Here is a 23,310-nt window from a genome sequence, read left to right on the forward strand (position 1 = left end):
CAACATTATACCATGTCATTGTCAACATTATACCATGTCATTGTCAACATTATACCATGTCATTGTCAACATTATACCATGTCATTGTCAACATTATACAATGTTGTTGTCAACATTATGCAATGTCAGCATTATACCATGTCATTGTCAACATTATACCATGTCATTGTCAACATTATACCATGTCATTGTCAACATTCTACAATGTTATTGTCAACATTATACCATGTCATTGTCAACATTATACCATGTCATTGTCAACATTATACCATGTCATTGTCAACATTATACAATGTTATTGTCAAAACTATACCATGTCATTGTCAACATTATACGTGTCACTGTCAATATTATACGTGTCACTGTCAACATTATATTGAGAGGCAAAATTAAAATGTATTTTTTAACAACTATGTGTCAATGTCGGCATTATTTTTTTCTGATATTTTCAACATATTACTTTTTTTAAGAACAAACAACTCAAAGGCATGATGGAAAGTATTAATTGTGTCATAATTTATTCATTTGTTTTGGAGTGAAGAGAAGTAACAACTGTGGTGCACTGGTGTTTGACTCTCCAGTTAATGACACGGACAACAGAAACTTACACTACACCAAACCAAGTACTGAAGCTAAGTGAGTCAATTATATAAAAGTATAAAAAGATTAATAGGTTCCTGGGGCATGCCCACCAAATAGGATAAGATATTGCTGCTGAGAGGGTGTCTAAACCCTAACTCCCATAAAGAAAAGGGCAGGTATGATATTTCACAGCTTGCAAGTGTTTCATCACTTAGAAGTCTAATATGAATTTAGAAAATCACCTGAAATGGCCACAAGAATTAATATATACACAGTGAAATATAGCCCAGGTTACATGTATGTATGGTACCTAATATATATACATATAAAAAAACTACCTATTTGTACAGGTAATGCATATATATGGAGAACAAATATGTGATGAGAATCAATTACAGTACACTCATGCAATGAAATGGTAATACATTGTATCATACACTTGCCGTTTATCATACCCTTAAAAAAGTGGCACAGTTCAAATTTAAAATACTTGCTACATGATTTACAAGTAGTTCAAATGATCTATAGTCTAACCAGTTTAAATGCTTACTAACTGGCATTAAACATGCTTATGACCACTAATGAAATGTTAAAAGTTAATGTGAAATGTCAAGTATGACTGATATTATCATATAATAGTACTAATTATTATTATTCTAATTGTAACTTATCATCAAAAACTGAGATCAAAGATCAGTGAAAAATTGGCCAGGATTTGTATGGCGACATCTCAACCACACAATCTTTAATTAAAGATGGCAAAACAAAAACAAAAACAACCTATGTTACCTCTAGACACTATCAAAGGTTGGTAACTGTGGATATCAAAATGATGGCTATTTTGCCTCTTATCAAATCTTAGGCCAAATAATGGCTGTGACCTGGAAAGAATGGCAAGGTCATTAATTTGAGTAAAATTAGAACACATGTAGCTCTTCCTCTCAAGAGGCAATGTGTCTCTGGACATGTTATTTAACAGAAGCATGTTTGAATGAAAAAGTTGATGCTTGACTTAATGTTAATGGGTATTGCACCACAACATAAATTCACATGTCCTTCTGCACTAAAAAATGAATTATAAATAACAACCATATTACATATTAAAATATCCCTCTAAGATATAAATGCCATCATCTTATGGTGAGGGTGTACAATGTTTTAAAGGTATCTTGAAAATCAAGATTGAAACCAATCTTGTTGATAAATTATGAAAAATTTTCACATGACTAATACCAACACACAAATGTTATACAGGTATTACAAATGACAGTATGTATATAATGGTACAGTTTTACTTTTAGAGACAATCAATATCAAGCACAATGTGTTAATCTAATACTTTAACTAACATACATTCTAACATTGGTATTAGAAATATTGCTGGAAAACTATAAGTAAGAAATTTAAGACTAAAATGAGTACCACAGCCAAGCAAGATTTTACAAGACAATATAAAAGCAAGTGTAATATGTAGATTTAGCTGATTTTACAAATCCAAGCAAGTGAAAAACATATACATGTGTATTTAGCTGAAAAAATATTTAATTTATTGCCTTTACAAGACTATATAAAAACAAGATCAAAATGTAGATTTAGCCGATTACAAAAGACCCAAGCAAGTGCAAGTTAAAGATTAAGCTAATTTCACAAGACCCAAGCAAGTGAAAAAAAGTAGATTTAGCTGAGTTCATAAGACCCAAGCAAGGGAAAGTTATAGTTTTAGCTGAATTCACAAGACCCAAGCAAGTCAAAGTTATGGTTCAAGCTGATTTCACAAGACCCAAGCAAGTCAAAGTTAAAGTATTAGCTGAATTCACAAGACCCAAGCAAGTCAAAGTTATAGTTTTAGCTGATTTCACAAGATCCAAGCAAGTGAAAAAGTAGATTTAGCTGATTTCATAAGACCCAAGCAAGTGAAAATTATAGTTTTAGCTGAATTCACAAGACCCAAGCAAGTCAAAGTTATAGTTTTAGCTGATTTCATAAGATCCAAGCAAGTGAAAAAGTAGATTTAGCTGATTTCACAAGACCCAAGCAAGTCAAAGTTAAAGTATTAGCTGAATTCACAAGATCCAAGCAAGTCAAAGTTATAGTTTTAGCTGATTTCATAAGATCCAAGCAAGTGAAAAAGTAGATTTAGCTGATTTCATAAGACCCAAGCAAGTGAAAATTATAGTTTTAGCTGAATTCACAAGACCCAAGCAAGTGTAAGTTATAGTTTTAGCTGAATTCACAAGTCAGTTTTACAAATGGTTTTCCACAGAAACCTAAACCTTCCATGACTTTAGTACTGAGTTGAGTTGAAATCTTTGTCCGTGTGATTGTCTAAGACTGGAATAAGATAGTCTTTCAGAAAATGACAATGCATACATTTAATACCCGTAGAAATATCTAGAGAGTCATAAGATACATTGTAATTTCTAAATTTCCACATTTTTAAATATGTATGAAAAACAAGATTTCCTGGTTTGAACCAAATTGTGTATAAAGGAATAAAAAATACAATGTACCACATAGATTTGCCAGATTTTGAAAAGGAGCATTCTATAACTGTCCATTAATAGCTTCAGCTGTAGCAACACACTAAGTCTTCCTTTTTGACCAGGAGGAACAATCTCATAAATCATGTTTGTGGAAAAACTTTTATGTTCATCAATAGAAGTTTTACATGTTTTAAACACTTTCAGTACCTGTCCGATCTCACTTTTCATGAAATGCCAAATGATTTTGTTTCAAAAAGATTTTGGTAGGGATTTGGAGGTTGGAAATCTTTCTTCAAATCTTGTTTTGCCATCCGATAGTGGATGACAGTTAGATAAATGATTTAGAGAATTCGATTGTGCTAGTAAATTTGCACTGGGAGAAACATTTTCTTCAGAAAAAAAAGGCTGGGGATTTTGATGGTTAATCTAATTTATCTAATGGAAATGACAATAACTTTCTTTGCCAAATAGATCTTGATACATCATTCAGGTCAGAATGTAAAAACCAGCCATCTGAGAATGCATTTAGGCTCAACTTCATCATGAAAGCCTTTGCCAACACAATGTAGAATATGATAGCTAAAATTGACATTACAGTTCTGAGCCAGGCTTACTAAATTTGCCAGTATCTGCTTTAATTTTTTTTTTATTGTTTTTGTAATTTTTGTCTGCTCTACCTTTTTTCCCCTTTATTTTCCCTATTGCTCTTCCTCTTTTGGATTAACTTTAGAATGTCTGATTCAGTTACAACCTGGTGCAGAAATAAGGATTTTGCTGATGTATTTAAAACTTCCATCAGGCAGTCCTTACCTACTTGGGCCATGAAATTAGTACAATATCCTGATTCAATAAATCTACAATAATTTATTTCTTTTCCACCAATCTCCACTTTGAAAACATTACATAAGACAAGAGATCCCAGAGGGATCTTGTCGCCCACCAAAGAATGATCTACATCTGACAATGGAAAGATGGATCTTTTCTCTGCTTTTCAAACTTTTACTACAAACTTCATATAAAATTTGAGAAAGATTCTTTCATTACTTACTAAGATATATGGCAGTAACAAACTTCAATTATCAAAATCCAAGATGGCTACCTAGATTGCTACCAAAATGCAATATGCAGAACTAATGACCTAGGGGAACCTGCACACGAAATTTGAGACAGATCCCTTCATAACTTTCTGAGAAATAGCGGTAACAAACTTCAATTGTCAAAATCCGAGATGGCGGCCTGGTGGCCATCTTATTGTCTGATCGGTCCAAAAATGCAATATGCACAACTAGGGCCCTAGGGCAACCTACATATGAAATTTGAGAAAGATCCTTTCAGTACTTTCTAAGAAATAGCGGTAACAAATTTCAACTATCAAAATCCAAGATGGCGGCCTGTCGGCCATCTTGTTCACCGATCAGTCCGAAAATGCTTTATGCACAACAAGACCTCTAGAGGAACATGCACATGAAATTTGAGACATATCCCTTCATTACTTTCTGAGAAATAGTGGTAACAAACTTTAACTATCAAAATCCAAGATGGCTGCCTGGCGGCCATCTTGTTAACCGATCGGTCCCAAAATGCAATATGCAGAACTAATGACCTAGGGGAACCTGCACACGAAATTTGAGACAGATCCCTTCATAACTTTCTGAGAAATAGCGGTAACAAACTTCAATTGTCAAAATCCGAGATGGCGGCCTGGTGGCCATCTTATTGTCTGATCGGTCCAAAAATGCAATATGCACAACTAAGGCCCTAGGGCAACATACATATGAAATTTAAGAAAGATCCTTTCAGTACTTTCTAAGAAATAGCGGTAACAAATTTCAACTATCAAAATCCAAGATGGCGGCCTGTCGGCCATCTTGTTCACCGATCAGTCAGAAAATGCTTTATGCACAACAAGACCTCTAGAGGAACCTGCACATGAAATTTGAGACATATCCCTTCATAGCTTTCTGAGAAATAGTGGTAACAAACTTTAACTATCAAAATCCAAGATGGCGGCCTGTCGGCCATCTTGTTCACCGATCAGTCCGAAAATGCTTTATGCACAACAAGACCTCTAGAGGAACCTGCACATGAAATTTGAGACATATCCCTTCATTACTTTCTGAGAAATAGCGGTAACAAACTTTAACTATCAAAATCCAAGATGGCTGCCTGGCAGCCATTTTTTTGACCGATCAGTCCCAAAATGCAATATGCACAACTAGGGCCCTAGGGCAACCTGCACATGAAATTTGAGACAGATCCCTTCATAACTTTCTGAGAAATAGCGGTAACAAACTTCAATTGTCAAAATCCAAGATGGCGGCCTGGTGGCCATCTTGTTGTCTGATCGGTCCAAAAATGCAATATGCACAACTAGGGCCCTAGGGCAACCTACATATGAAATTTGAGAAAGATCCTTTCAGTACTTTCTAAGAAATAGCGGTAACAAATTTCAACTATCAAAATCCAAGATGGCGGCCTGTCGGCCATCTTGTTCACCGATCAGTCTGAAAATGCTTTAAGCACAACAAGACCTCTAGAGGAACCTGCACATGAAATTTGAGACATATCCCTTCAATACTTTCTGAGAAATAGCGGTAAGAAACTTTAACTATCAAAATCCAAGATGGCTGCCTGGCGGCCATCTTGTTGGCCGATCGGTCCCAAAATGCAATATGCACAACTAATGACCTAGGGGAACCTGCACACGAAATTTGGGACAGATCCCTTCATAACTTTCTGAGAAATAGCGGTAACAAACTTCAATTGTCAAAATCCAAGATGGCGGCCTGGTGGCCATCTTGTGGTCTGATCGGTCCAAAAATGCAATATGCACAACTAGGGCCCTAGGGCAACCTACATATGAAATTTGAGAAAGATCCCTTCAGTACTTTCTGAGAAATAGCGGTAACAAACTTTATCTATCAAAATCCAAGATGGCTGCCTGGCGGCCATTTTGTTGACCGATCAGTCCCAAAATGCAATATGCACAACTAGGGCCCTAGGGGAACCTGCACATGAAATTTTAGACAGATCCCTTCAGTACTTTTTGAGAAATAGCGGTAACAAACTTTAACTATCAAAATCCAAGATGGCTGCCTGGCGGCCATCTTGTTGACCGATTGGTCCCAAAATGCAATATGCACAACTAGGGCCCTAGAGGGATCTTTTGAAAAAGATCCCTTTATACTTTCAATGCAAAAACTAATGATCCAGATGGCTGCCTGGCGGCCATCTTGTTGGCCGATCGGTCCCAAAATGCAATATGCACAACTAATGACCTAGGGGAACCTGCACACGAAATTTGGGACAGATCCCTTCATAACTTTCTGAGAAATAGCGGTAACAAACTTCAATTGTCAAAATCCAAGATGGCGGCCTGGTGGCCATCTTGTGGTCTGATCGGTCCAAAAATGCAATATGCACAACTAGGGCCCTAGGGCAACCTACATATGAAATTTGAGAAAGATCCCTTCAGTACTTTCTGAGAAATAGCGGTAACAAACTTTATCTATCAAAATCCAAGATGGCTGCCTGGCGGCCATTTTGTTGACCGATCAGTCCCAAAATGCAATATGCACAACTAGGGCCCTAGGGGAACCTGCACATGAAATTTTAGACAGATCCCTTCAGTACTTTTTGAGAAATAGCGGTAACAAACTTTAACTATCAAAATCCAAGATGGCTGCCTGGCGGCCATCTTGTTGACCGATTGGTCCCAAAATGCAATATGCACAACTAGGGCCCTAGAGGGATATTTTGAAAAAGATCCCTTTAGTACTTTCTGAGAAGTAGTGGTAACAAGAATTGTTAAAGGACGGACGGACGGACAGACGGACGGAAGGAAGGACGGACGACGGACGACGGACGAAAGGCGATTTGAATAGCCCACCATCTGATGATGGTGGGCTAAAAACACCTGCGGATGAACCTGGCGATGTAGCAAGACGAATAGTTCAATCTAGTACAATTCTACATCCAAAAAACATTTATTTTCTTTTGATATAAATGATTGGGTCTGAAAAAAATGAAATATTTCCATTTCTGTCAGTAAAGCAGGTTTACATTTTACAAGGTTATTAATTAAAGTGTGCTTCCATGGGCAATCTAAGCTGCTACTTTTTATCACCTTACGTTTCAGAGGATGCCTAGTTTTTATTGTTTTTTACACCATGAATTTAATAATGAACAGTATTACAGGTACTCATTATTTCTGCTCTTGTAATTATTTGTATATCATCAGTATTGTCAGGCTGACGAACACAGTAAACATCTTTTACAACTGAATGATCTGGCTGGGTAGAAGAATCAGGTTTTGCTTGATATTGATTGTCAGCTATAATAAAACTTTTACCATTAAATATCCATTTCCCGCGTGGCTGCCTTGCGATGAAGCTTTCAACTTTTTCAAAATACTGTTCTGGATGATCCCTTCGAAGATGAAAGAGGTACATGTGGTGGTCTATTACAGTGTATCTCTTCCGAATGTCAAAAGTCTCATCCAGGAGCAAAAGATCAAAGTTGCATCTCTGTAGATAAAAAGAAAAAAAATTGTCATGACCAAATAAACTGTATATCAAGTACAAAATCACAATGCAAAATAGAGTTTTCAATACCCTACAAAATATATATAAACATGCGGTTATATGAGAAAATTCAACTACAGTGTATTAATTCAATGAAAATATATGTACAGTAAAACCCCTATAACTCGAACAGCAGGGGACCAGGTCAATAGTTCGAGGAATACGGGGTATTCGACTCATCCGAGGTTGGTCACGATCAACAGTCAAAATGTCCGGTCTAGATCTCAAACTACGACAAACAATGCACGACAATGACATTTTAATTACCCTATCTTTCAACATTTTGGATTTCTTTATTTAAGTGTTTTATTGGTAGCAATATCAAGTTGCAAAAAAAATGTATAACATAAATTTAGCGTTTGAAAAAGCTAACGAGAAAGCCCTAAATCATTCACAGCAGAGTAAGCGATCGTCATATAGGTCAATGTAACTGTTAGAATCCATATTGGTCAACAAGGAGTACATTTCTATTATTTAATTATCATAAATCATTTAAAACATTTACAAAATATATACTCACAATAAAGTTATTAACCAGCATATTTACGGACATAAGAAATGATATTTATAGATGTCTTTTTAGTAAAAACGTAACGTTGGGTTACATGTGTTAAAATGTACTTTGCATATATCGTTTGATATCGTTTACATCTTTCGATAAATAACATTGCGTTAGCCTGTCGAATGAAACCAACAAAGAAATTAAAACAAGAGGCCCAGAGGGCCTGTATCGCTCACCTGGTTTGTAATGCCAAATAATTTTCTGAATACAGGTTCATTGTTTCTTTTCTGAAGGAATTTTAATATTAACCTCTAAATCCCCTATTGGGCCCCACCCCTCCTGCCCCCTGGGGGTCAGAGCCAAAATTTATACAAGTTCTGTTCCCCTTCCACAAAGGATGTTTCTGGCCAAATTTGGTTACAATCCATGCAGAACTCTATGAGAAGAAGCGATTGATAGAATTTACCTCTATTTCCCCTATTGGGCCCCGCCCCTCCTGCCCCCAGGGGGTCAGAGCCAAAATTTATACAAGTTCTGTTCCCCTTCCCCCAAGGATGTTTGTGGCCAAATTTGGTTACAATCCATGTAGAACTCTATGACAAGTAGCGATTTAAAGGATTTACCTCTATTTCCCCTATTGGGCCCCGCCCCTCCTGCCCCCTGAGGGTCAGAGCCAAAATTTATACAAGTTCTGTTCTCCTACACCGAAGGATGTTTGTGGCCAAATTTAGTTACAATCCATACAAAACTCTAGGACAATTAAGTAGCAATTTATAGAATTTACCTATAATTCCCCTATTGGGCCCCGGCGCCCCGCCCCTCCTGCCCCGGGGACCAGAGCCAAAATTTATACAAACTCAGTTCTTATTCTCCCAAGGATATTTCTGGCCAAATTTGGTTACATTCCATGCAGAACTCTATGACTAGTAGCGAATTAAAGGATTTACCTCTATTTCCCCTATTGGGCCCCACCCCTCCAGCCCCCGGGGGGCCAGAGCCAATATTTATACAAGTTCTGTTCCCCTTCCCCCAAGGATGTTTCTGGCCAAATTTGGTTACAATCCATGCAGAACTCTACGACTAGTAGCGATTTATAGGATTTACCTCTATTTCCCCTATTGGGCCCCGCCCCTCCTGCCCCCGGGGGGTCAGAGCCAAAATTTATACAAGTTCTGTTCCCCTTCCCCCAAGGATGTTTGTGGCCAAATTTGGTTACAATCCATGTAGAACTCTATGACAAGTAGCGATTTAAAGGATTTACCTCTATTTCCCCTATTGGGCCCCCCCCCCTCCTGCCCCCGCGGGGGTCAGAGCCAAAATTTATACAAGTTCTGTTCCCCTTCCCCCAAGGATGTTTGTGGCAAAATTTAGTTACAATCCATGTAGAACTCTATGACAAGTAGCGATTTAAAGGATTTACCTCTATTTCCCCTATTTGGCCCCGCCCCTCCTGCCCCCGGGGGGTCAGAGCCAAAATTTATACAAGTTCTGTTCCCCTTCCCCCAAGAATGTTTGTGGCAAAATTTAGTTACAATCCATGTAGAACTCTATGACTAGTAGCGATTTAAAGGATTTACCTCTATTTCCCCTATTGGGCCCCACCCCTCCTGCCCCCGGGGGGTCAGAGCCAAAATTTATACAAGTTCTGTTCCCCTTCCCCCAAGGATGTTTGTGGCCAAATTTGGTTACAATCCATGCAGAACTCTACGACTAGTAGCAATTTATAGGATTTACCTCTATTTCCCCTATTGGGCCCCGCCCCTCCTGCCCCCGGGGGGTCAGAGCCAAAATTTATACAAGTTCTGTTCCCCTTCCCCTAAGGATGTTTGTGGCCAAATTTGGTTACAATCCATGTAGAACTCTATGACAAGTAGCGATTTAAAGGATTTACCTCTATTTCACCTATTGGGCCCCGCCCCTCCTGCCCCCGTGGGGGGTCAGAGCCAAAATTTATAGAAGTTCTGTTCCCCTTCCCCCAAGGATGTTTGTGGCAAATTTAGTTACAATCCATGTAGAACTCTAAGACTAGTAGCGATTTAAAGGATTTACCTCTATTTCCCCTATTGGGCCCCGCCCCTCCTGCCCCCGGGGGGTCAGAGCCAAAATTTATACAAGTTCTGTTCCCCTTCCCCCAAGGATGTTTGTGGCAAAATTTAGTAACAATCCATGTAGAACTCTATGACAAGTAGCGATTTAAAGGATTTACCTCTATTTCCCCTATTTGGCCCCGCCCCTCCTGCCCCAGGGGGGCCAGAGCCAAAATTTATACAAGTTCTGTTCCCCTTCCCCCAAGGATGTTTCTGGCCAAATTTGGTTACAATCCATGTAGAACTCTATGACAAGTAGCGATTTAAAGGATTTACCTCTATTTCCCCTCTTGGGCCCCGCCCCTCCTGCCCCCGGGGGGTCAGAGCCAAAATTTATACAAGTTCTGTTCCCCTTCCCCCAAGGATGTTTGTGGCAAAATTTAGTTACAATCCATGTAGAACTCTATGACTAGTAGCGATTTAAAGGATTTACCTCTACTTCCCCTATTGGCCCCGCCAATAGGGGAAGGATTTTCCAATAGGATTTTCCTTTATTTCCCCTATTGGGCCCCGCCCCTCCTGCCCCCGGGAGGTCAGAGTCAAAATTTGTAAAAGTTCTGTTCCCCTTCCCCAAAGGATGTTTCTGGCCAAATTTGGTTGCAATCCATGCAGAACTCTAGGACAAGTAGCGATTTATAGGATTTACCTCTATTACCCCTATTGGGCCCCGCCCCTCCTGCCCCAGGGGAGTCAGGGTCACCATTTATGCAAAATCTGATCCCCCTTCCCCTAGGAAGTTTCTGGCCAAATTTTGTTGCAATCCATGCAGTACTTTATGACAAGTAGCGATTTAAATGAAATGTTGACGGACGGACGAAGGACGGACGACGGACGGACGACGGACGCCGCGCCATGGCAAAAGCTCACCGGCCCTCTGGGCCAGGTGAGCTAAAATCAGTCATCCTTATTTAAATAACAAATTCAACAATCTATAAATCTACCTGACAACTGACCCACAAGTGATTTAAATTCAAGGCCTAGAGGTGGAGGGGCTATAGGGAATATGTCAGAAAACCTAAACTACTTGGCCAGCCCCCAGTCCCATCCTAACTATCTTGTTAACTAAATCCAAAACCAAAGAACTGTTGTTTAATCTCTGTTTATTATAAACTCCAAAATTTACATATATATTTGTATATGATTTATGGTAACTAGAATTCATCAATTTATTTGATGAACTTGAACATTTCATGCTGATACTACCTTAAAGTCAGGGCCTGGGTTCTGTTCCACATCACCACAGCACAGTATCATGGATGGAATGGTAGGGTCAGGCTGAATGCATGGAGATGGAGCAGGCCAAGTTAACATGCTATCAACATATAAATGACAGTCAAATGGTTATTGAATTGATTATCAAAATGGTAGATTACTGTTAGTATCAACATTGTAAATAAACATTAGTATCAACATGGTAATTGATGTATAAAATTATCAAACCCTTTAAAAATATGCTCTTTGCAATATGTAGGCTGTATAGAAAAATATATCATAGAAGTGTTAATATTTATACCTTTGTTTGACAAGTCTGGTAGTTTATCTAAGAGCTAGTTTTTAAAACTTTAAATAATTTTCTGGTACCAACATATTGGACTTGCAATATAATGATTTGGTTCTGTTATCTATTTTAGTTATTTACAGCTGTAGAAAGTGTATACATATATATTGACTGGGCTAAATTTAACAGAATGAACAACATGATTTAATTTAAATACTAGTAAATATACCAATCATAATAACTACAAGAGATCCCAGAGGGATCTTGGCGCCCACCAAAGAATGATCTATATCTGACAAAGAAAAGATGGATCTTTTCTCTACTTTTTAAACTTTTTCAAACATACTACATATAAAATTTGAGACAGATCGCTTCAGTACCTTTTGAGAAATAGCGGTAACAAACTTCAACTATCAAAATCCAAGATGGCTACCTGTTGGCCATCTTGTTCAGCAATTGGTCCCAAAATGCAATATATATGCACAACTAAGGTCCTAGGGGAACCTAAATATGAAATTTGAGACAGATTGTTTCAGTACTTTTAGAGAAATAGCAGTAACAAACTTCAATAATCAAATTCCAAGATGGCGGCCTATCGGCCATTTTTTCCACCGAATGGTCTGAAAATGCAATATGCATAACTAGGGACCTAGGGGAACCTGCACATGAAATTTGAGACAGATTCCTTCAAAACTTTCTGAGAAATAGCGGTAACAAACTTCAATTGTCAAAATCCAAGATGGCGGCCTGGTGGCCATCTTGCTGTCTGATCGGTCCAAAAATGCAATATGCACAACTAGGGCCCTAGGGCAACCTACATATGAAATTTGAGAAAGATCCCTTCAGTACTTTTTGAGAAATAGCAGTAACAAACTTTAACTATCAAAATCCAAGATGGCTGCCTGGCAGCCATTTTGTTGACCGATCAGTCCCAAAATGCAATATGCACAACTAGGGCCCTAGGGCAACCTACATATGAAATTTGAGACGTATCCCTTCATAACTTTCTAAGAAATAGCGGTAACAAATTTCAACTATCAAAATCCAAGATGGCGGCCTGTCGGCCATCTTGTTCACCGATCAGTCCGAAAATGCTTTATGCACAACAAGACCTCTAGAGGAACCTGCACATGAAATTTGAGACGTATCCCTTCATAACTTTCTAAGAAATAGCGGTAACAAATTTCAACTATCAAAATCCAAGATGGCGGCCTGTCGGCCATCTTGTTCACCGATCAGTCAGAAAATGCTTTATGCACAACAAGACCTCTAGAGGAACCTGCACATGAAATTTGAGACGTATCCCTTCATAACTTTCTAAGAAATAGTGGTAACAAACTTTAACTATCAAAATCCAAGATGGCTGCCTGGCGGCCATCTTGTTGGCCGATCGGTCCCAAAATGCAATATGCACAACTAATGACCTAGGGGAACCTGCACACGAAATTTGAGACAGATCCCTTCATAACTTTCTGAGAAATAGCGGTAACAAACTTCAATTGTCAAAATCCAAGACATCGGCCTGGTGGCCATCTTGTTGTCTGATCGGTCCAAAAATGCAATATACACAACTAGGGCCCTAGGGCAACCTACATATGAAATTTGAGAAAGATACTTTCAGTACTTTCTAAGAAATAGCGGTAACAAATTTCAACTATCAAAATCCAAGATGGCGGCCTATCGGCCATCTTGTTCACCGATCAGTCCGAAAATGCTTTATGCACAACAAGACCTCTAGAGGAACCTGCACATGAAATTTGAGACATATCCCTTCATTACTTTCTGAGAAATAGCAGTAACAAACTTTAACTATCAAAATCCAAGATGGCTGCCAGGCAGCCATCTTGTTGACCGATTGGTCCCAAAATGCAATATATATGCACAACTAAGGTCCTAGGGGAACCTAAATATGAAATTTGAGACAGATTGTTTCAGTACTTTCAGAGAAATAGCAGTAACAAACTTCAATAATCAAATTCCAAGATGGCGGCCTATCTGCCATTTTTTCCACCGAATGGTCTGAAAATGCAATATGCATAACTAGGGACCTAGGGGAACCTGCACATGAAATTTGAGACAGATTATTTCAAAACTTTCTGAGAAATAGCGGTAACAAACTTCAATTGTCAAAATCCAAGATGGCGGCCTGGCGGCCATCTTGCTGTCTGATCGATCCAAAAATGCAATATGCACAACTAGGGCCCTAGGGCAACCTACATATGAAATTTGAGAAAGATCCCTTCAGTACTTTTTGAGAAATAGCAGTAACAAACTTTACCTATCAAAATCCAAGATGGCTGCCTGGCAGCCATTTTGTTGACCGATCAGTCCCAAAATGCAATATGCACAACTAGGGCCCTAGGGGAACCTGCACATGAAATTTGAGACGTATCCCTTCATAACTTTCTAAGAAATAGCGGTAACAAATTTCAACTATCAAAATCCAAGATGGCGGCCTGTCGGCCATCTTGTTCACCGATCAGTCAGAAAATGCTTTATGCACAACAAGACCTCTAGAGGAACCTGCACATGAAATTTGAGACGTATCCCTTCATAACTTTCTAAGAAATAGTGGTAACAAACTTTAACTATCAAAATCCAAGATGGCTGCCTGGCGGCCATCTTGTTGGCCGATCGGTCCCAAAATGCAATATGCACAACTAATGACCTAGGGGAACCTGCACACGAAATTTGAGACAGATCCCTTCATAACTTTCTGAGAAATAGCGGTAACAAACTTCAATTGTCAAAATCCAAGACATCGGCCTGGTGGCCATCTTGTTGTCTGATCGGTCCAAAAATGCAATATACACAACTAGGGCCCTAGGGCAACCTACATATGAAATTTGAGAAAGATACTTTCAGTACTTTCTAAGAAATAGCGGTAACAAATTTCAACTATCAAAATCCAAGATGGCGGCCTATCGGCCATCTTGTTCACCGATCAGTCCGAAAATGCTTTATGCACAACAAGACCTCTAGAGGAACCTGCACATGAAATTTGAGACATATCCCTTCATTACTTTCTGAGAAATAGCGGTAACAAACTTTAACTATCAAAATCCAAGATGGCTGCCTGGCGGCCATCTTGTTGGCCGATCGGTCCCAAAATGCAATATGCACAACTAATGACCTAGGGGAACCTGCAAACGAAATTTGGGACAGATCCCTTCATAACTTTCTGAGAAATAGCGGTAACAAACTTCAATTGTCAAAATCCAAGATGGCGGCCTGGTGGCCATCTTGTTGTCTGATCGGTCCAAAAATGCAATATGCACAACTAGGGCCCTAGGGCAACCTACATATGAAATTTGAGAAAGATCCCTTCAGGACTTTCTGAGAAATAGCGGTAACAAACTTCAATTGTCAAAATCCAAGATGGCGGCCTGGTGGCCATCTTGTTGTCTGATCTGTCCAAAAATGCAATATGCACAACTAGGGCCCTAGGGCAACCTACATATGAAATTTGAGAAAGATCCCTTCAGTACTTTCTGAGAAATAGCGGTAACAAACTTTAACTATCAAAATCCAAGATGGCTGCCTGGCAGCCATTTTGTTGACCGATCAGTCCCAAAATGCAATATGCACAACTAGGGCCCTAGGGGAACCTGCACATGAAATTTGAGACAGATCCCTTCAGTACTTTTTGAGAAATAGCGGTAACAAACTTTAACTATCAAAATCCAAGATGGCTGCCTGGCGGCCATCTTGTTGACCGATTGGTCCCAAAATGCAATATGCACAACTAGGGCCCTAGGGGAACCTGCACACGAAATTTGAGACAGATCCCTTCATAACTTTCTGAGAAATAGCGGTAACAAACTTCAATTGTCAAAATCCAAGATGGCGGCCTGGTGGCCACCTTGTTCACCGATCAGTCCGAAAATGCTTTATGCACAACAAGACCTCTAGAGGAACCTGCACATGAAATTTGAGACATATCCCTTCATTACTTTCTGAGAAATAGCAGTAACAAACTTTAACTATCAAAATCCAAGATGGCTGCCTGGCGGCCATCTTGTTGGCCGATCGGTCCCAAAATGCAATATGCACAACTAATGACCTAGGGGAACCTGCACATGAAATTTGGGACAGATCCCTTCATAACTTTCTGAGAAATAGCAGTAACAAACTTCAATTGTCAAAATCCAAGATGGCGGCCTGGTGGCCATCTTGTTGTCTGATCGGTCCAAAAATGCAATATGCACAACTAATGACCTAGGGGAACCTGCACATGAAATTTGGGACAGATCCCTTCATAACTTTCTGAGAAATAGCAGTAACAAACTTCAATTGTCAAAATCCAAGATGGCGGCCTGGCGGCCATCTTGTTGGCCGATCGGTCCAAAAATGTAATATGCACAACTAGGGCCTTAGGGCAACCTACATATGAAATTTGAGAAAGATCCCTTCAGTACTTTCTGAGAAATAGCGGTAACAAACTTTAACTATCAAAATCCAAGATGGCTGCCTGGCGGCCATTTTGTTGACCGATTGGTCCTAAAATGCAATATGCACAACTAGGGCCCTAGGGGAACCTACATATCAAATTTGAAAAAGATCCCTTTAGTACTTTCTGAGAAGAAGTGGTAACAAGAATTGTTAACGGACGGACGGACGGACGGAAGGACGGACAGACGACGGACCACGGACGAAAGGCGATTTGAATAGCCCTCCATCTGATGATGGTGGGCTGATGGTGGGCTAAAAACACCTTTGGATGAACCTGGCGATGTAGCAAGATGAATAGTTCAATCTAGTACAATTCTACATCCAAAAAACATTTATTTTCTTTTGATATAAATGATTGGGTCTGAAAAAAATGAAATATTTCCATTTCTGTCAGTAAAGCAGGTTTACATTTTACAAGGTTATTAATTAAAGTGTGCTTCCATGGGCAATCTAAGCTGCTACTTTCTATCACCTTACGTTTCAGAGGATGCCTAGTTTTTATTGTTTTTTTACACCATGAATACAATAATGAACAGTATTACTGGTACTCATTATTTCTGCTCTTGTAATTATTTGTATATCATCAGTATTGTCAGGCTGACGAACACAGTAAACATCTTTTACAACTGAATGATCTGGCTGGGTAGAAGAATCAGGTTTTGCTTGATATTGATTGACAGCTATAATAAAACTTTTACCATTAAATATCCATTTCCCGCGTGGCTGCCTTGCGATGAAGCTTTCAACTTTTTCAAAATACTGTTCTGGATGATCCCTTCGAAGATGAAAGAGGTACATGTGGTGGTCTATTACAGTGTATCTCTTCCGAATGTCAAAAGTCTCATCCAGGAGCAAAAGATCAAAGTTGCATCTCTGTAGATAAAAAGAAAAAAAATTGTCATGACCAAATAAACTGTATATCAAGTACGAAATCACAATGCAAAATAGAGTTTTCAATACCCTACAAAATATATATAAACATGCGGTTACATGAGAAAATTCAACTACAGTGTATTAATTCAATGAAAATATATGTATATAGGCAAAAATAATTTAATAATATTTTTACACAACTTTTAAATGGATCTCCATAAGGTTTTATTGGTATTTCAATTTTTTGCATCATAACTCCCTTAATTGGTGTATAATTTTGAGTAAATTTTAGCAAACAATATCAAAACATTAAACTCAGATTTACATTCAATACACACTAACCAAGGCAGGCGGACAGAGCCTCAAATCTGTAGAATCATCAGCATAGCCCCAAGGCAATGCCTCACATCACTCATCAAACGTACTGAAGATGTGTGTCTGGGAGAAAAAACCATATACCATTATTTACTATGCTATAAACAAATAGAGACAAGTAATCTTTCAGTGACATTAAGATAGATAAAATGTGGTGAAACCTCACTTCACATGCAACTTAACCTGCTTAATACCAGTAAGCAAATTAATGAAAAGACTTAAATATCTCAAACAGGTTATATAGATAGTATGACTTCGTAAGTATGAATCAACATGTAGCTCTTACACAAATATCAAATAAAATAAAGCATAATTGGCACTTGTATTGATATATATTTACAGTTTGCACTGACATGGACTCAATAACCATGCTTTCTAGTATTATCATTAGGCCATTCCAATTTGATTTCTTGTTCTTCGGATTTTGGGATTTTAAAATAGGAGCGAGCGAGCGTTTTTTTTTTAATTCTAAAAATATTTTGAAAGCGGAAAAAATTGGAGCGAGCGAATATTTTCACAGTATTTTTTTATTAGACTTTTATGTTTATTTCTTGAAATAACAATTACTATTAATAACAGAGTTTTTATGTTAAAATATGAGTTTTGCTGTTTTCTTCAGTGTTTTCAACATTCATAACTGTATCAAAGATGTAAAAAAAAAAAAAAAAAAAGAAGTCTAATGTTAAGGTATTTGTGTAGCTATTGAACATATGCTATTATACAAAATGCTTTCAATGCATGGCATACACGTATTTCAATTTTCAGACAAATCTTGGCAATTTTAACATTGAATAGCAATTGTAATGTATATTTGATATAGGACCAAAGGGGCATAACTCGAATAGTAGTACTTACTTGGGCATGGGTGCCCATGTGCACCCAGAGTCGTATAACTGACACCGTGAGAGTGTTTATATATCGGAGTTAGGGGCTTTATGATAAATAATTACTTAATAAGTGTTGTGTTGGTTTAGTGATTATCTTGATGACTAGTGTGCCCAATTTCGAATTATATGTCGCCCAAAATGTGTCAATAGGGTGCCCAAAATGTGTCAACAGGGTGCCCAAACTCCTGTCAATTAGGAGTTTGTTAGGGATGTTTTCTGTTCTCGTGAGAACCTTAAAATGATGAGTGGTATAAAAGAGAGTGCGTATGAGAGGATGAGCGAGTCTGACGAGAGCCCGAGTCTGGATGAGAGGCTGGATGTGATACCTCTGTATTCTGTACATGTATATATTCTGTTTGGATTTTAATACACTATTGGAACTTTACAACTGTGTTGTTTCTTCACTCAAGTGGTAACCCAGCACAAGACGACCCAATCTATTTATCTTTTATGTGATGTGGTGGACGACAGCCATCATACTGTAGGAACTCAGTGATTTGAGAGGAAACACAAGTTACACGGAGTCTGATCAACTTCTTGTAGTCTAATTTATCAATGCGGTAATTATCATCTTGTTTCCTGTCAGGTCGCTAGTTCCGGGTACCACAGTTTGTATTGGCATATACCATTGTTAAAGTATTACGATCGGCAACTATCAAACACGTACATATGTACGGACTATAACACAACGAAAATCGTCGCATTGGTGGCAGCGTGTGGGATCGTCTTGTGTTATTTTGGGTTTATCTTAGAGTGGAAAAACATACTTAAGAGTTAAACATGGATCATTCTGATCATTCTCCAACCCCCAGGTAAGTACACATACTTTTAATCAAGTTCATTTTGAGGACTCGGGAATGTTTTCACCCTCAGGTCCGTCGGCGACAAGTACGCCGAGACGAATGCCCTCATCACAGGTGCGTCGTCAGTCGGAACGGGGAATTACAAGTGGAATTTCCCAGCAGTCCAAATTTAGTACAGTAACTTGGGGAAAACTTTGGTTACGGTGGAGTTGTTTGTTGTTGATTTGTGGAGGGATGGTAGCAGCATCGTGGTTTTTATTTCCTAATCACCCCGTGGTAAAGGAGTCTCAGCAGTACGTAATGTACGTCCTACTGGGTACCATGGGAATGGTATTATTTACCATTTTGATTAAAATTGTATGGGGAATTTGTCGTTCACGAGCTCAGGAGTCACGTGATAATCAGTTTCATGATTCCAAGACTCGGAGGAATAATTCTAACAGCCCTGTTTTAACTGGAGCTTTAGAATCGAGTCAGGATTTGGGATATTTGGACGATCACGATGACGAGTTCAGGCAAAGTTTTCACAACAATTTGGAAACGGTGAAAAATCCAGAAATTGATGCTCCCTCAAGGTCTCGCGCCCATAATTCTCAAGCAATTCTTACAACACAAACGGCAGTAATTATCCATCAGATGCACCCCCTAGGGAATACCCCATCCACTTTTAGTGGTGTTGGGTTAGATATTTGGTCAGAATTTCGTCAATATTTTGACAATATTGTTGAGTTAAACGGCTGGACCCAGGAAAAATCCAGACGTATTTTGCTCAGCTGTTTAAGGGGCCAGGCGGAGACGTTCGCCTATGGTCTTCCGCTCGTTATGCAGCGTAACTATGACCGATTAAGGCAGAGAATGGAAGAGCGATTTGGTTACACTGCAATGAAAGAAAGATACATTGCAGATGCTAAAATTCGCCGTAGAAAGACTAATGAGTCATTTAGGGATTTCGGACAGGCACTTGAAGACCTGTACCACAGGGCTTATCCTGAAAGTCCTGAGCTAGTTGAGGAGTATGCCATTATGTCTTTCCTAGATAAATGTGGTGAAACCGAAGAGTTTCGTCTCGCAGTTAAGCGGACAATGCCACATTCTTTACAGGAAGCCGTCACTAACGCAATGCGAGAGGAGTCATTACGAATTAGTGAAAAAGAGCTTACCAGACCTAAAAAGAGTTATGTTAATGACGTCACAGATGATGAAATGGATGAGATATTTACCGGTGCCCGTAGCGAGCCCGCCAAAAGAGGCTACTACAGAGGTGCTTATGATAAAACAAACTCTGGGTCTATCCATAATGGGCGAGGACAAGGTTTCAAATTCAATCGCCCAGGTTACAATAACCGCCATAAGGGACATGCCGGCAGTAAATCCCAGCGGTATCCGCGAAGTACAGGAAATGGGCCACCTGTTCGCGAGTCATATAAAGAAGATGCTAATTCTTTAAACGAGACAGGACTGGGGCAGTAGGCCTACGTTCAGTCTGTTCTCATAATGGGCCTGATATTGGGGTGTTACAAAATAGGGCGAAAAATCATAATGATATCGCTATTGATCAGACCGATCTCTCACAGCAGGAGAGTAGGGCACGGCTGGACCCCCATGGTCGTGGTAATGATCTATCAATTAACTACAGTAGAAACAGTCGTGCACAACACGATTTGGAAGGAGGATTTTGTTTAGCTAAAGTCCCCTGTGACGGGAACATGATGGTCAGAGGTTTAATTGAGGGATCTTCAATTAATTGGAAAGTAGATACAGGGGCTAAACAGACGTTCATTACTAAGGAAGTTTATTTTTCTTTGATTGACAAGCCAAGTCTAGAGCCAGTTGACACGAGGTTTGTGGCTGCTGACGGTAATGAAATTAGATGTTTGGGACAAGCAAATATGAATTTGACATTTGGAGAAGAGATGTTTGAAATTACAGTAGTTGTAGGAGGGGTTGCCAAAAATTTATTAGGAGCAGATTTCATAGTGAAATATCGCTGTAATTGGAATCATGATGAGAACAGTTTTATGATAAGAGGTGAAAAACTACCCATGGAGAATCGAGACGGAACAATTAGATCCGGTAGAGTTATTGCGTTAGAAACCTTTGTTGTTCCAGCTGGACATGAGACCATTATTAAATCTGGACTCGTCCAAAGGCAAAAATTAAAAACAGGTATCACATACTCTAGGTATTTTGACACCTGAACGGAGGTTCATGGAGAGGCATGGCCTTGCTATTGCACGAACATTAGTTGACATTAGTAATGAGGTAGTATATACCAGGGTTTTCAATCCTGGTAGCACTGACGTAACGGTGTACAGACATACACATATGGCTCTGTTCACACCAGCGCATTAAATAGGTTCAAGTTTCAACCCACAGGTATACTCCGAGGAAAGGATAAGTAGCTCGATCGAGGAGATATCTGACGACATAACAAATAAAAACGGAGCTATTCCTAATCATTTGATTGATGTCTATGAGAGCAGCTGTGAAAACCTAACAGCAGAACAAAAACAAAAGTTCCGGTCATTTTTGGTGAAATGGCAAGACAGTTTTGCGCGACCTGGTGAAGTGGGGCAAACCAATCTTGGGACGCACACCATTAAACTAACCGACGAAACTCCTATACGCGAGTCACCGCGTCGGATACCAATATACAAACGTAAAGCTGTAGATGATGAAATTGAGAAGTTAGAGAAACAGGGACTTATTGAAAAGTCGGACAGTCCCTGGAGTTCACAGGTAGTCATGGTACAAAAGAAAGATAAAACATGGCGAATGTGTATCGATTATCAGAAACTAAACGAGAAAACAGTTAAGGACGCTTATCCTATTCCGCGCATAGACGAGAATTTAGACTCGCTGGGCGGAGCTGACTGGTTCTCATCCCTAGATTTGGACATGGCCTATCACCAGGTTCCAATGTCCGAGGGAGACCGAGCCAAAACTGCTTTCGCTACACCGCGCGGGGGACTTTACCAATTTGTAACTATGCCTTTCGGGTTATGTAACGCGCCATCTACATTTCAGCGAATTATGGAAAAGGCGTTAACAGGGTTACAATGGCATGTGGCGGTGTTATACCTTGTTGACATAGTTGTTTTCGGTAGATCTTTTGAGGAGCATTTTGAGAACCTAACAAAAGTGTTAGAGAGGCTAAAGTCTTCAGGCCTTTTATTAAAATCGAAAAAATGTAAACTACTAAAAAGAGAAACCAAATTTTTAGGCTATATAGTGTCTAAAGACGGAGTACGGACTGATCCAGAGAAGATAGACTGTGTCAAAAACATACCTAGACCGACCAATGTCACGGAGATTAGGAGCTTTCTGGGTCTTACGTCATATTACCGGAAGTTAATTCAGAGTTACGCCGATATCGCGAGACCGCTTTATCAACTTACGTCAAAAAGTAATTCATTTCATTGGAGCTGGAGCTGTGAGCAAGCATTTCTTAAACTAAAACAAAACCTCACTACCGCTCCAATTTTGGCGTATCCACAGATAGACGGATCAGAATTTATTTTGGATATGGACTCCAGCCTTCTGGCTATTGGCGCTGTTTTGTCGCAGGTCCAGGACGGAAAAGAGCGTGTGATCGCTTATGCGAGTAGAACATTAGACAAACCAGAACGGAATTATTGCGTTACGCAACGCGAGATGTTGGCCGTTGTGTATTTTACAAAATATTTTAAACATTATCTGCTCGGACGCAGATTTACAATGCGCACGGATCACGGATCGCTGACATGGCTTCACAGGTTTAAAGAACCGGACGGTCAAATACATCGCTGGATTCAACAGCTAAGCCAATTCCATATGAAAATAATTCACAGAGAGGGAAAACGTCACGGAAACGCGGACGCGATGTCGCGGTTAGTGTCATTGTCAGACGAAAAGTGTAGCCAGTGTAAAATGCCGATGAATTACACATACGATGGCCCAAAAGAAACTGTTGTACAAAACATGACAGATCTCAATGTGGATAATCTAAACCTAGACGGCCCAGAGAAAACTGTTGTACAAAACATGACAGATCTTATAGTGGGTAATGTGGAGGAATTATCAGACAGCGATGACAAAACGCCAGAACGTGCCCAGAAAAACACTAATGGGCAGAATTCTGACGTCGGGGAAAATATTGCAGGAGCAATACCTGTGACAAAGAGGGGGAGAAAACCAAATAGACCA

General features: G+C 39.3%; 1 long non-coding RNA gene across 2 annotated transcripts; it reads right to left on the reverse strand.

The window, feature by feature from the left end:
• Positions 1 to 494: 494 nt before the first annotated feature.
• LOC138312976 (uncharacterized) lies at positions 495 to 17,518 on the reverse strand. 2 transcript variants are annotated; one of them, XR_011207106.1, is made up of 5 exons: positions 17,403 to 17,518; positions 16,886 to 17,060; positions 11,441 to 11,549; positions 7,417 to 7,591; positions 495 to 2,913 (listed from the first exon to the last, which is right to left on the reverse strand). It is a non-coding gene; the product is annotated as an uncharacterized lncRNA (long non-coding RNA). The 2 variants fall into 2 exon arrangements; XR_011207105.1 differs by lacking the exon at positions 495 to 2,913 and having other exon boundaries at positions 6,363 to 7,591.
• Between the last annotated feature and the right edge of the window lie 5,792 nt (positions 17,519 to 23,310).

Source organism: Argopecten irradians, unplaced genomic scaffold (assembly GCF_041381155.1).
Source record: "Argopecten irradians isolate NY unplaced genomic scaffold, Ai_NY scaffold_0546, whole genome shotgun sequence".
Lineage (NCBI taxonomy): Eukaryota > Metazoa > Mollusca > Bivalvia > Pectinida > Pectinidae > Argopecten > Argopecten irradians.